Below are 15,234 nucleotides of genomic sequence, written 5' to 3'. Positions count from 1 at the left end.
AGTAAAATGCAGATCTGAAACGCAGGAGATTCTGCATTTTGGAAATACAGAGACGCACACACACAAAATGCAGAAGGAACTCTGCAATTCAGGGAGCAACTAATTAGCGGAATACACAATCGAGCTGAAGGGGCTCCGCCTAAACGTTGTCTATTTATTCCTCTCCACATTTATTGCCTGATCTGTTAATTTCCACTACTATTTTCCAGAAATTAACCAACTTTTTTTTTCGGGCAACCTGTTTCCAAATGTTTCCGATCTTTCTTTTGTAGCCACAGCCTGTTGGTTTGATTCCACCTCCTCCTCGTGAACTCCAGGCCCCATCTCTCTCTGGAGCCCCAAAGCCCTGACTAAGGCTGGCAACTCTTTGGTTTCCGACTGCACCATGGAAGATTCACTAACTAGTCTACTATCAGACTTTAGATATGCATTGTGTTGCGAGACCGCAGGTTCGTTTACTGTGAGTGTCGCTTTAAATGTCTGAGTGAGGCGGGACTGTGACGTCAGACACAAGCTGCGGCAGAGAGAGAGGGAGAGAGAGAGAGAGAGAGAGAGAGGGAAGTTGTTGGAACTTCAGCTTGTCACTGCTATGGGTTGCAATGCCCAGAAAATCGGGTTCATGATCGGCACGCCGTGCACAACGGATGTGTGACTGTCACTTCGTATAATCCATATTTGAGAATTTGCTGGAGTATACTGTGGTATCACTTTTGTTGGCCCTTACCTGGTATCGGGGTGTTCTACGGTAACCACTTGAAGACGGTATTCCTGTCACTGTCACCTGGTGATAGTTCGAAGTGGATTTCGGAACGAATCAACGGATAAGATCTTTGGCGACTGTTATTTCGTTTACCCAGCGTGGAATGTGTGTGGAATTCTTCGTAATTGCCCTCTCTCTACATGTTCGGGTGGATTTATAAATCTCTCCGCTCTCTCACGTATTCCGTGGATTACTGAACTTTTCTACCTTACCATTTTAGGACTTTAAGCATTGTTTCCCAAGCTTGATAGTTTGGAAGCTCTACATACATACATATATATATATATATATATACGATAACGCTGTTAACTTCTGTTTATTTCGTTTAATCTTTTATATTTGGAATAGATACTGATAAAGATAGTGGATTTAACATCGAAACCAGACTCCATTAGTGATCTATTGCTGCTGGTACGTAACAATTCCAACAACCCAGCTGTCTGAGGCACAGTCCTTTAAAATTGGTGAAAATGACCAAAATTGGTGAAAAGAGCGGGGAAGAAGGAGTTTAACCAACTTCGTCCGGAGCCCTGAAGAACGTCAAAACCACATTGAGCTCATCGTCTTGTTCAGCCCGGAGAAAATCATGCAGGAGATTCATGCAGGTGTATAAGATGATGAGATGCATTGGTCGTGTGGATAGCCAGAGGCTTTTTCCCAGGGCTGAAACGGCTAACACGAGGGGGAATAGGTTTAAGCTGCTTGGAAGTACCTACAGAGGAGATGCCAGAGCTAAGTTTTTTTAAACAAAGAGTGGTGCCTGTGTGGAATGCACTGCCAGCGCCGGTGGTAGAGGCGGATACAATAGGGTATTTTAAGAGACTCTTAGAGAGGTAAATGGAACTCAGGAAAATAGCTGTCTATGCGGTAGGGAAATTCTAGACAGTTACCAGAGTAATTTACATGGTCGGCACAGCTGTAATATCTATGTTAATATCTAATTTCTATGAAATTCAACGGAAATCTCCTATCCCACTGTGTGGTGACTAGTTGAAACCTATCATCTCAGGGAGAGTGATAGGGGAATGGCACGGATAGGTTTTGATGTACTGATGTGGAACAGAAACATGGGCAGGGGTAAGATAGGCCGAGTGGCCTTTCTAGCGTACATTGTGAGTGTGGTAAAGTCAGTAACTACCTGAGACAGTGGAGTGAATACAGAACTGATTTATCTTTCACGGATCCACAATATTAAACACCAGTCTAGTTCAAGGCTAACATCAGCAGAACAGAAACCTCCAATGCTCAGTGACCAGGGTTCAGTCCCGGGTGCGATGAGCAGTCGCAAGAACTGCAGAATCTGACAGTAACAGTCCCTCATGAACCTGCAGCTGCCTTCTGTCACCGTGATGGTTAAACATTTAACACGGAGCTGATTTGAACTTCCTCCCTGATGTGAAGTTGTTGGCGTTGCAGCAGCCGGGATGATTGAGTAAAACTCTTTGCTCACTCCGGACAGAAATGTGGCTTCTATTTATTGTGAACTCACCGGAGCATGACAAGTTGGGTTAACTGAATGAGTCTCTTCACACACACGGAGCAGGTGAACGGCCGCTTCCCAGGGCGAAGCTGCTGGTGTATCTGCGATGGCCGACTGAATCCCTTCCAAAATGAGAGCCAGTGAATGACATCAACAGGTACAAACAAGCTGGATGAACTCAGCAGGTCGGGCAGCATCCGTTGAAACGAGCAGTCAACGTTCGGGCCGAGACCTTTCGTCAGTGAATGACGTCACACTGCTATCAAGTCATGGCAATGTATCAAATCAGATCACGGACATGGACACGTGTTCGGGCTCTCCTTGCAGCGAGTGGGGCGCTGTCGTCCCCAACATCTCTGCCTCCACATTCAAGGATCGGTGGCATTCAAGTACTGGCGAACTGACAGATACAGCGGAACTAACGTGCTGTTGTGTTTGAGATTCCCATACACAAATCCTTTGACTTCTCTACACTGTTAAAACGTTACAAAGCACGTCAGTGGGTGAAGGACATTTCAACTCAGATAATTTTAGTCTCCATGGTGTCTTCTGATAAAAAAAACTCTGTCACAGCTCAAAACAATTTGGAGGAACAAGATTTCATCTTCTAACTGGCTACAGTTCCGGCATCAGGAACAATATCAAACTCTCCGCTTCCCTCTGTATCAAAATGGACCATTCCTCCCCTTCATCAGTCTGTGACTTTGCTCAGGTTGTCTATCTTCTTCACATTCTTAGAAGGATGAGAAGGGATCTGATTGGAACAGATAAAATTATTTACGGATTGGACACACTGGAGGCAGGAAACATGTTCCCAATGTTGGGGGAGTCCGGAACCAAAGGCCACAGTTTAAGAATAAGCGGTAGGCTATTTAGAATGGAGTTCAGGAAATTTTCACCCACAGGGATGTGGATCTATGGAATACTCTGCTGCAGAAGGCAGTGAAGGCCAATTCCCTGGATGTCTTCAAGAAAGAGTTAAGTAGAGCTTTTAAAGATAGCGGAGTCAAGGGATACGGGGATAAGGTATGAACGGGGTACTGATTGTGGATAATCAGCCATGGTCACATTGACTGGCGGTGCAGGCTCGAAGGGCCGAATGGCCTACTCCGGCACCTGTTGTGTATTGTCATGCACCACACACCTACTGATATCACATTTTATTTATACGGCTGCGACTAGGGACTTTCTGATTATTATGTCCCCCCGGCATCTGTCGGTGGTAAACTGATCACCGGTCACCTGATCCCAGTTACCGCAGATCGTAATGCGAGATTGAAGCCTTTTCTATTTATTTGCATTCCTCAGAAATGACAACAGTTCAGTTAAGTTTCCTCCTGAGGTTCCAAAGCAGACGCTCAGTCTGTCTAATATTTCCACCCAGTTAAAATGGGGAATTCGTTTTTTTCTTATCACGTACCGAGCTACTGTGAAAATCTTGCCTGCCGTACCATCCACACAGATCAATATATTACGACAGTACATTGAGCTGATATACGACAAAACAATAACTGTAACAAAGCATTATGGCTGCAGAGAAAGTGCAGTGTAGATAGACAGCTGGTGCAGGGTCACGTCGAGTTACATTGTGAGGTTAAGTCCATTTTATCGGACTGAAGACCATTCATTTGGATTATAACCACAGACAGGAAGCCGACATTGAGCCTGGTGGTACACGCTTTAAGGCTTTTGTGTCTCTTCCCCGATGGGGGAGCGGGTTTGCAGCAAGAATGTCCAGGTTGTGAGGATCATTGAGTACATGGCCTGCTTTTCCGAGGCAGGGGAAGTGTAGGAAGAGTCCATTGAGGGGAGGCTTGTTTCTCTGATGTTCTCTGCGCACCAAAGTTCTCTGCAGTTCCTTGCAGTCATGGGCAGAGCAGTAGCCATACGAAGGCGTGACGTATCGACAAGAAGCTCAGAGACCTCGGCCTTCACCCTGTCTTGTGCAGCTGGATCCTGGACTTCCTGTCAGATCGCGAGAATGGGCTCCCTCACCTCTGTCTCTCTGACCCTCAGCACACATACCCCACAGGGGTGTCTCCTTGCCCCCTCCTTTACTCTCTGTATATCCATGACTTGTGTCGCCACCCACAGCTCCAATCAGTTTATTAAATATGTGAGGACACTGCACTGACTGGCCTAATCTCAAATAATAACGAGACAGCCCACAGAGAAGAAGTCATCACCCCGACACAGTGGTGTCAAGATAACAATCTCTCCCTCATTGTGACAAAAACAAAGGAGCTGGTGGTGGATTACAGGAGGAATGGAAACAGGGACCAAATTCAACATTTCCAAGTCCGTTATTGCACATTTTAATATTGAATATGACAGAACGTATTGTATTTAAAATACGCATAATGACATATTTATAGATAATAGATTGTTACTGACAGAGAATCGTATCATTGTTTGTTCCGTGTGTTATCTGAATGTACTTGCCTGTGATGCTGCCACAAGTCAGTGATTCTCTACCTGTACCTTCCCGTACTTGTGCACTTGGCAATAAATTCAACAGGACCTGAGAAATCTCAGTGAGATTTGATTAGTGATGATAATCTCGGAAGCTCGGTAGGTGGAATGTATGAGACAATGAGTACACTGTTAAATGCAAAATCCTGAACTCTGTTGATGATCAGAGGGATCTCAGACTCCAAGTTCAACGCTCCCTGAAAGAGACTGCACAGATTGATCGGGTGGTTCAGAAGGCAAATGGCGTGGTTGTCATAAGTTGAAGCATTGAGTTCAAAAGTCGGGAAGTTGTGTTGCAGCCGTTACGAGCCTGCGGTCGTAACTGTTTCTTTAAGAGCGCCAGCGTGAGGAGGCGGGACTATGTCGTCAGTCACAGGCTGACGGCGCTGACTGTGGATTAACCATGAGAGAGAGAGAGAGAGAGAGAGAGAGAGAGATCTGCAGACAGGCAGTCGGCCAGTCTAAAGAGAGAAGGAGAGACTGGAAAAGCTGATAGCTTCAGTTTGTTGCAGCTGTGGCTTGGAACTCTCCTATGCCCAGAAGAGTGGGTTGATCATTGGTGCACAGAACCACAACGAACGTGTATGGTTGTCCCTTGTGTTAACCCTTGCTTGGGTATGTTGTACGGTAACCCCTGGTAGACGGTATTCCTGTGACAGGTCACTTTCGCTGATAACTCGTATATGGACAGATTCAACGGATAAAATGTTCGATGACGGTTATGTCGAAGTAACGGCCTTTTCTCTACGTTTCACCGTGGAACACAAATATCTCTCTGCCATCATTTATTCCGGGGATGACTGAACTTTCCTACTTTACCATCTCAAGACTCTCTTTGTTCCCTCAGGCTCGATAGTTTAGAGTTATAGTTACACATATACACACATAACACTGTTACCTTTCCTTTATTTCGTTGTTACTATAAGTAGATACTAATAAAGAGAGTGGTTTAAACATCAAAACCAGACTCCAGTGTGAACTCTATTGCTGCTGGTTCGTCTCTAAAACGTAACAGTTCGTAACACAGTTTTAAGACCACATCTGAAGTATTTCATACAGTTCTGGTCGCCCCCATTCTCACAAGGATGTCGGGGCTTTGGAGAGGGCGCAGAAGCGGGTTACCAGGATATTGCCTGGATTAGAGGGCATGAGCTGTAACGAGAGGTTGCACAAACTTGTGTTGTTTACTCCAGAGCGGCGCAGGCTGGGGTGAGACTGGACATTTATAAGATTACGAGAGGAATAAATAGAGTGGACAGACGATATATTTTTCCTGGGGGTGAAATGTCTAATACATTTAGGGTGAGAGGAGATGTGAGTGGCATGTTTGCTTCTTTCCAAAGAGTAATGGACAGCTGGAGTCACTGCCCCGGGAAGGGGGTGGGGGGGTGGGTGGAGAGAGAGAGAGAGAGAGCGCGCGCGCGCGCGCGAGGAGGAGTCACGTGATCCGATTTGCCCCTCCCATTTAACCACAGATGAGCTGCAACTCTGCGTCGCTTCCGAGGCCCCGCCCTCCGGATGATGCGCCTATATCTTTGCACATGCTCACAGTCTCCAGGTGGGTTGCGTTCTGCGGATTTGGGATCACTGTCTGGGGGCAGAAGAATCGGTGAGTATTGAGACCGATCCCGGGCGGGGAGATCCAATGCTGGCCTTGAGCCCCGAAATGAGGGCCTATTACTCATTTAGTACCCAGTTATCTGGGCTTGTCAGAAATGTATCGGCTTCACGGAATCTGCATTAAGCGATCCAAACCATGAGCCCAGGCTGTCTATTTTCTCAGCACTGAAAGGGGAGGCCCGCCAACAGGTCACGTGAGACTGTGCGCCGCAGATCGGCCCCGCCCTCCGCTTTGTGACTCACGATCACGTGGTGTGTTGCGAACAAGGTTTACAAGAATAATCTCAGGAATGATCGGCTTTATGTATGAGGAGCATTTGATGGTTGTGGACCTGTGCTCAATGGAGTTCAGAGGGACAGTGGGGTTTGTGGAGGGATGTATGGTTAAGTAAACCTACCGAATGCTGGAAAGCCTGGATACAGTGGACATGGAGAGGATGTTTCCATTAGACGGAGAGTCTGTGATCTGACAGCATAGGCTCAGAATAAAGACGCTTCCCTTTAAAATTGAGGTGAGAAAATTTCTTCAGCCAAAGGATGTCTGATCTGTGGAATTTGTTGCTGCAGAGGGTAGTTGAGGCTGCCATTTGGTTATGTTTATGACAGAGATTAATATATTGATGATTGCTAAGTAGCTTCAGGGTTACAGGAGGAAGGCAGGAATATGGTATTGGAATGAAAATCAGCCATGGTTGAATGGTGGGCAAACCAGATTGATCGAATCAACTAATTTTGTTCCTGTGTCTTATGTCTTACCATGACTGAATATTGGCTCCTTCTTCTCCCATATCTTTTTGTGAAGTGTGAGGGACAATAAAAGATTGTTCACTGAGATCATTATATTCAACATTTAAATTTCAATGAGTTTTGCTCTTAGTAGCATTAAGCAGAAATGTTTGGTTCTCCTTACTATTGTCAATGTGCTTCATTATTTTTCATGTTAAAGTTAGACCTGCGGTGAGAGATTTATTGGTATAAAAAACCCAACTGGAAGCAAACCACGACTGAAGATGAGGGAACATCAACAAGTGAACCAGCCCGAGGATTGAGAGCATCAACTGAAGAGAATCCATCTGACTCGGAGATTCCAGTGATTCAGTCAGGAGAAAGTTTGGTGAGTCTCATTTACTCAAACACAGTCCTTTAGACATTACATACCTGTACAAAGGAAGGTGAGAAATAGTTGGAGGGAGACTGAATGTGCCCAGAAGAACCAGTTATGCCTCTGTCAGATCCAGTTGCAATCACTCCAGGTCTGGTAATGTGCTTCCAGCAGCCCAGCCCTTTAAAACCACTGCCATTCTGTGGAAGTCGAATCTGGAAAAAGTCACTCAAAGACCATATAAATACAAACTCTTTACTCCAAGCACCAGGGACTTACTCAGTTAGTCGTTCAAACAGGAACAGTCTGTGACTGTTCCCGCCCAATCCACTAACTGACTAACAATTCCCCTTACACCACAGGTACCCAGATACCCACCACACAAGGCAGGCTGGTTATTTACTATATTACAGCCCCTTAAGATAAATTACAAAATAGTCATAACGGCTTACACACACAGGACAGATTGAAGCTGTCCTATCTCTACGCATGAGTGCACAATTCAGATAAACATCCAGAAACCCTAGCTAGCTACCCTCAAGAAGAAATATGGCTCAGCAAGGCTTAGTACTTTGGCTGATCATCAGCAATGTCTTTCAGAAGAACAGGCGGCTATTGTTTAAGGAAGTGTTAACCCTTTTACATAGTTCACCACTCCCTCCTTTTGATCATTACATGATCAAGCAGTAATTTTTTCACAGAGAAAGCAACCGTGTACAACATTGACTTATCAATGGATAAAAACAGTGCACAACATTAAATATAACAATGATGTGCACAACTATTAAGCCATAATGCAATATCATGCCTCACATATTACCAAACAGGCCTTCAAATACTAACATTTCGACCCTTCGGTGAACCTGTGTAAATCCTGCCCTACTTTCTTGATGCAATCAATCTCCCTGGCAGTGTGCTCGGAAAGGGATGTAATGTTGGTAGACTCATCAGGGATATAGGTGCAGCATTCTATGTCACTAATAGCACAGGTTCCCCCTTTCTCAGTGAGGATAAAATCTAAAGCCAAATGATTCTGTACGACTGTTTGCTGGATTGCACTCGTTTCAGTGGAATTGTCTGTTTTCTTGGGCCTGTGTTTCTGTCAGAGCCCCTGCAGTATTGTGGCCAGCTCCTCAAGTGCTGTAGCCAAATTGATTATCTTTGGTGGATTCCTGGCTACTCCATAGGAGAGAAAAGGGATCATCCAAAATCACTCAGTCTCAGTTGTTCCTCTCCGCTGCTGGGCACCTGCAAGTATGGTCAGGATGCATGTTTCCCAGTCTAGGAAGTTGTGTTTGGTGGGAGCCTGAGATACCATCCCTCAGAATACTGACAGCCACAGTCATCTCTGACTGGACCCCAGTTCCTCATCTCTCTTCCCCTGGCGTTATTTGTGAAAGCCCAGCCTGAGAGTTCCTCACTCTGGTTGAGCAGGATTACTGACATTGGAGTCATAGTTTTACTATGCTGCAGAATTTCGGCACAAACCCAGCAGGCCCCTAGTACTACCTGTTCGGCATCGGTGTGACAGAGATACAGAAATGTGTTAACATGGGGACCCTGGATGCTGGGGTGATCCCTCTCAAAGACATAAACACGAATACCAGTGTTACATACCTGTAACAATTTAATTGAACCAGCAGCTATAGACCAGACATGGAGTCTGGTTTTGATATTAACACCACTATCTTTATTTGTATCTACTTATACTATAACAACTTAATCAAAACAATCAAAAGGGACCTTTGGGTTCAAATCCATACATCCCTCAAGGTTGCTGCACAGGTTGATACGGTGGTTAAGAAGACCTATGGTATGCTAGGCTTCATTAACAGGGGGATTGAGTTCAAGAGTAGAGAGGTCATGTTGCAACTCTACAAATCTCTGGTGAGACTGCACTTTAAGAGTATTACGTTCAGTTCTGGTCACCTCATTATAGGAAGGAGGTGGATGCTATGGAGAGGGTGCAGAGGAGATTTACCAGGATGTTGCCTGGTTTGGAGAACAAGTCATATGAATCAAGGTTAGCAGAGCTGGGACTTTTCACTTTGGAGAGTAGAAGAATGAGAGGGGACTTGATAGAGGTCTACAAGATTATGAGAAGCATAGACAGGGTGGATAGTCAGTCTCTGTTTCCCAGGGCAGCAATAGCAAACACCAGAGGGCATATGTACAAAATTAAGGGAGGGAAGTCTAGGGGAGACATCAGTGGTAAGTTTTTTTACACAGAGGGTTGTGGGTGCCTGGAATGACTTGCCAGGGATGGTGTTGGAGGCTATAACATTAGGGCTATTTAAGAGCCTCTTGGACAGGCACATGGATGAAAGAAAAATAGAGGGTTATGTGGTAGTGTGGATTTAGTATATTTTTTAAGGGTTATATGGGTCGGCACAACATGAAGGGCTGAAGGGCCTGTACTGTGCTGTAGTGTTCTATGGTTAACAGTGTTATGTGTATACATATGTGTAAATATAACTCCCAAACCATTGAGCTCAGGGAATACCAAGCTTAGAGTCTGAAGATGGTAAAGTATGAAAGTTCAGCTCATCCCCCGAATAAATGATGAAAGAGAGATATTTGTAATCCAAGGTGAATGTCGAGAGTAGGCAATTGCTTCCAATTCCACAAGTTCCACGGTGATAAAACAGGATAACAGTCGCCGAAGATCTTATCCGTCTTCGTTCCAAATCCACATTTGAATTATCACCAAAACTAGCTGATAACAGGGGTACCGTCTTCAAAGGGAACTACCACCCAGGCAAGGGTTAACACACAGGTAGATTCCACAAGGTACTCTCAATCCAGATCCAACACACAAAGTATTACCGACAGTGATTTCCACAGAATAACTTTCTCACAAGTGGTCACCAGATAACGCACCCAAATCCAGTTAAGGGTTAACAAAAGTTGTAGCCACGGGATACTCCATCAAAATCCCCATATGGATTATAGGAATTATCACCAACAGTGATTTGTCACGGGGTACCCTGTACCAGTGAGTTACCACCCCCAGGCAAGGGTTGGCACAAGTGGTCTTCACAGGACACTGCCAAACATAAAGATCCACTCCAGTGGATCAAACAAAGTGACAATCACACATTCAGTATTGTTCTGTGGGCACAGGAGGGTTCAAACAGCGAACTTCGGCCACTAGGTCCTTTGTTTCGAACCTTCCATCCTCTTTCTTTCTCTCCGTCTGACTGTCCGTCTCTGACTGTCCTTGCTTAAATAAAGCAAACTGCAAGCTATGTAAACACAAGCTGTGAGCAAGTGTAAACACGCTGCAGAGTCAAATAGTTCCACCCCTCCCTCTCCCTCAGTAAGAATAAAACAGCAGCCGAGAAAGCTGGCGGATGATGTCACTCAGGCACTCTCTCTTAAAATGACAGTCCATGGCAAGAAACCTCGAGGTTCGACACACCACTATCAACCAATACATTTTCCTTTATTCCGAGAGAGCCCTTCTACTCAGTTCCTTCAGTAACACGTTTGTAGTCTGTTCGATATATCCACCGAGATTGCCCCTTCAGTCTCAGAGCCGTGGAGTGGTCAGTAACACCTAATATGCTCCTCTCCACCGAGTTCTGAGTTTCCCTCAATCCCAGTTCTTGGTCAGGTCAAAATTCCCAGGTTCTTGGGTGGGATAGTCACTCCTCTCTGCGTGGTAGTTCTCTTCCTTGTAAGCCAATCGTACCTGTGAATGTAATGCTTGGAAAAGTTTGTTTAGTTGGCATATGCATTTCCCCATCTCTTCCCCTAGGGTATGCATATCCAATTTACCTGGTAGACTTTCTGAGAACAATGGTGCACAAGGTCTTGGTCCACAGGGTGTCCTCATGGGCCGTCCATAAATGATTTCAGCTGGTGACAACACTGATTTCCCCTGTGGGGTGACCCTCATGTGGAATAGGTCTAACAGTAGGACCTTCAACCAAGTGAGTCCAGTCTCCGCTGTTAGTTTGGCCAACTTACTCTTCAGAGCGCCATTGACACTTTACAATAAGCCAGCGGCCCGTGGGTGGTGTACAGAGTGGAATTGTTGCTTGATAGCTAGTTTGTTACACACCCCTTCGCTTGCTTTCGCCACGAAGTGTGGGCCATTGTCAGAGCTCAGCATCTCTGGCAGGCCGTACCTGGGAATTATATCCCGTAATAATACCTTCACAGCAGTCATAACAGTATTATTGGTAGTTGGAATAGCTTCAATCCATCTATGAAATGCATCTATAATAACTAAGCAGTATCTATAGCAATGTACTCTAGGCAATTCAGTAACATCAACTTGTAGACACGAACATGGTCAAGGGAGTCGTACCCGGTGTGCAGGGTGCAGGTTAGCAACCAATCCCTCCTTTTCCAGGTGTGTACATAATTGACCAATATAGGTGAAAACTGTGTAGGAACACAAACCTGTCCCACTGTGGTGATCCAAAAACCTGGGTCGGGGTCTTTCTGGCACCCCATCTGGGACCACAGCTTGCACTCCTCCTCACAGGTGTCCCCCTGAGAAGTACGTAACTCTCGCATGTCTGGCAAACTTGTTCTGCCTGAGTCATGGAGGATTGCTTGATGGGAACCCGAGGAGACTACAACTATCGAGGATTGTGCAGCACTTTTCGCTGTGTAATCTGCTAAAGCATTGGGTTTAGTGACCTGTTTGGACATGCGGGTGTGGGCCGCACATTAATAATGGCCAGAACTCAAGGTAGCTGCGGAGCAGTGAGTAAGTTGTTTACAAAGGTGGCATTACTAATGGGGTGGCCAGAGCAAGTCAGGAATCCCCATGTTCCCAGAGAGCCCGGTAGTCATGTACATCTCCAAATGCATAACGGGAGTCCGTGTAATTGTTCTCACTTTTATCTGTTGTTCGGATACAGGCACAAGTCAGAGCAAACAGCTCAGGCTTCTGGATGAGACGGCTGTTTCAAAAGAATCCCGCTCAATTACTTTACTGTCAGTTACTATCGCATCACCAGAATATTGTTTCCCTGCTGGATCCACAAAAGGGCTTCCATTCTCATAAAACTTTGCCTCGGGCTTGAGGGGATATAGCAGAATGGATGGGAATCTCTGTCCTCTTTTCATGGTGATCCAGATGGGGGGCAGTTTTAGAAATTAACAAGCAAGGCCAATTTCATGGCCTGAAATTGTGCAAAGATGGGGTACAGCCTCTTGGGTTCAGTCAATATTAAAAGAGTGTCTTACCAGATGTCCTGTCTTCACCTGAGTCCTTCCAGTATCAGAGTTGGCATGCGGCCAAGTCTGGCCAGCCTCCCTCGGTGCTGGAGGCTTGTTTCATCAGGGTGTAGGCAAGGAACCCTAGGCTCTTTGGCTTGAACCCAAGGCAAACCCTCATGGTGTATGGGGAACCACCTGTCCTGTTTGTCACCAAAGGAAATCCGGAACTTCGGCCAGTAGTACAATGTTCTCTCTTCCTTTAACTGCTCTAACGTGACTGGGAACTTTGTCCCTAGAGGGGCAAATAATACTGGCTTTACTCAATCCCCCTGGAATTCCACCTGCAGTGGCTGTGTATGTGAATACGTGCGTTCCGTGCCTTCGAACCCAGACAGAGTGATTGTAGTGTTTGATAGCTGGAATCCATTTTCCGATATTACTTCCTGATTGAGAGTGGCTGTGGTTGCCGGCATATCAATCATAAACGGAATTGGAATTCCAGCAACTTGCAATGTTCCGTTGGGCTCTTCCTGAGGGATGGTACTCACGGCAGGAAGCATCCTAGCTTGTTAATTTGAAAACGGGTTGTTGTCCCCACCTGTCTCTTGGTAGGTTTTTCTTCCCATTTCTGATCCCCAGATATCGCCCTCTTGTGTCCTTCTTCCCACTGAACATCTACACCGTTAATATTAGTTCCCTTCAGGGTTGATTGGGATTTGAAAGTCAGGTCCCAACAATATGTTAAAGCTCGTCACATTCGATTTTGGTCATTGTCAGACCATCCATGTTATTTGTTTTAATCATGTTGGCTAACTTAGTTGGTAAGTATTGGAGCAGTAGGGAGTTAAACTGGGGGGACAGATTCCCGCCTTTAAAGGCTTGGTCAGATGTTGTTCAGTCCTCAGATGGAATCAGCAATCAAATGGCTGAGCATGGTGCGATGAGTGTGCTGAGCTGTGTATATCATAAAGCAAGAAGCATCGTAGGAAAGCCAGATGAGCTCAGGGCAGGGAATTATGATATTGTAGCCATGATTGGGACTTTGTTGCACCCAATAGTCTGAGGGATTTAGAGGAACAAGTTTTTAGAGAGATTGCAGACCATGCCAAGAAACAAAGGTTGATGCAGTAAGTGATTTTAACTTTCCATATATTGACTAGGACTCCCATAATGTAAAAGGACTAGATGGGGTAAAGTTTGTCAAATGTGCCCTTAATCAGTGCGTAGGATTCCCAACGTAGAAGTGTGCAATAAGCTGTTAGGAAATGATCCAGGGCTGATGACAGAAATTAGTGATCGTAATGCCATGAGAATCAAAAGTAAATATGGAAAAAGAGAGGTCTGGACCATGGATTGATGTTCTAAATTGGAGAAAGGTCAATTTTGATGGTATCAGAAAGGATCTGATAAGTGTGGTTTGTTACTGGCTGTTTTCTGGCAAAGGAGTACTTGGTAAGTGTGAGGCCTTCAGAAGTGAAATTTTGAGGGTGTTGAGTTTGTATGTGTCTGTCAAAATAAAAGTTGAAAGGTAACTGATGCAGGGAAACTTGGTTTTCAAGAGATATTGAGGCCCCGGATATTTTATTCTTCTGAATGCCTCAGACTGTTGAGTGCAACCAAGACTCATTAATGACTACAAATCATAAATCCATGCGAGCTCATCTAACTTTTTTTTTTGTCATCTTCTGTTGGTTTCTAAAAGCTTCCCAATAGTTTTTGCTCTTGGTTGTTTGCTCTCTCTTTGGTTTTTATGTTGCTTTGGCTTCTCATTTTAGCCATGGTTGTGTTCTCCTGCCTTTCCTATGCTTCCACTTCATTGGGCTGCATTGATCACTCAGCTGCCGAATTGCTCCCAGAAACTCCAGCCATTGCTGCTCTGTTGTCACTGCTACCTTTCCCCTTACAAGTTTTGCCAGCTTCTCTGTCATAGAAACATGGAGAAGTTCAGTAGAGAAACAGGCTATTTGGCCCACCTAGTCAATGCCGAGAACACATTTAAGCTGTCTAATTCAACTCCCTACACTGGGACAATCACCCTTCATGCCCCTACCATCCAAGTACCTATCAAACTTCTCTTATTGTTGAAACCGGGCTTATATTCACCACTTTTGCTGGCATCTCATTCTACACTCTCATGACCATTTCATTAGAGAGCTTTCCCAAATGGTACCGTTAAATTTTCACCTTCCCCACTTACCCATGACCTCTGGTTGTCATCCTACCCAACCTCAGCGGAAAAAGCTGTTTGCATTTACCCTATCTATACCCTCATAATTCTAACAGATCCTCAAAGCAAACTTACTTTCTAATGCTCAGAGACTTTTTTAGGTTTATAAAGTGATGAAGGGCATTGATCGTGTGGATAGTCAGAGGTTTTTGCCCCAGGGTTGAAATGGCTAACACGAGAGGGCATAGCTTTAAGGTGCTTGGAAATAGCTACCGAGGGGATGGCAAGGGTAAATTTTTTACCTAGAAAATAGTGCGTGCGTGTAATCCACTGCCAGCAGCGGTGGTTGAGGCAGATACAATAGGGTGTTTTAACAGCCTCTTAGATAGGCACATGGAGCTTAGAAAAATAGAGGGCTATTTGCTAGGGAAATTCTAGGCAGTTTCTAGAGTAAG

At 45.1% G+C, this 15,234-nt stretch overlaps 1 protein-coding gene across 5 annotated transcripts in view; it reads left to right on the top strand.

Moving 5' to 3' along the window:
• Positions 1 to 6,245: 6,245 nt before the first annotated feature.
• Positions 6,246 to 15,234, top strand: part of LOC132388923 (zinc finger protein 239-like) — a 49,439-nt gene continuing 40,450 nt past the window's right edge. For 3 of the 5 annotated variants that reach the window (XM_059961329.1, XM_059961328.1, XM_059961326.1), the window contains exons 1-2: positions 6,515 to 6,844; positions 7,279 to 7,446. The gene's annotated coding sequence lies outside the window, so the exon portion shown is untranslated. Of the gene's footprint in view, positions 6,322 to 6,494; positions 6,845 to 7,278; positions 7,447 to 15,234 lie in introns of those variants that run through there. The other 2 variants (XM_059961327.1, XR_009510367.1) reach the window with 2 other exon arrangements.

The sequence above is a fragment of the Hypanus sabinus genome, unplaced genomic scaffold, assembly GCF_030144855.1.
Source record: "Hypanus sabinus isolate sHypSab1 unplaced genomic scaffold, sHypSab1.hap1 scaffold_432, whole genome shotgun sequence".
Lineage (NCBI taxonomy): Eukaryota > Metazoa > Chordata > Chondrichthyes > Myliobatiformes > Dasyatidae > Hypanus > Hypanus sabinus.
Note: the sequence above shows the minus strand (reverse complement) of the source record. Positions and strands in the feature narration are given on the sequence as shown.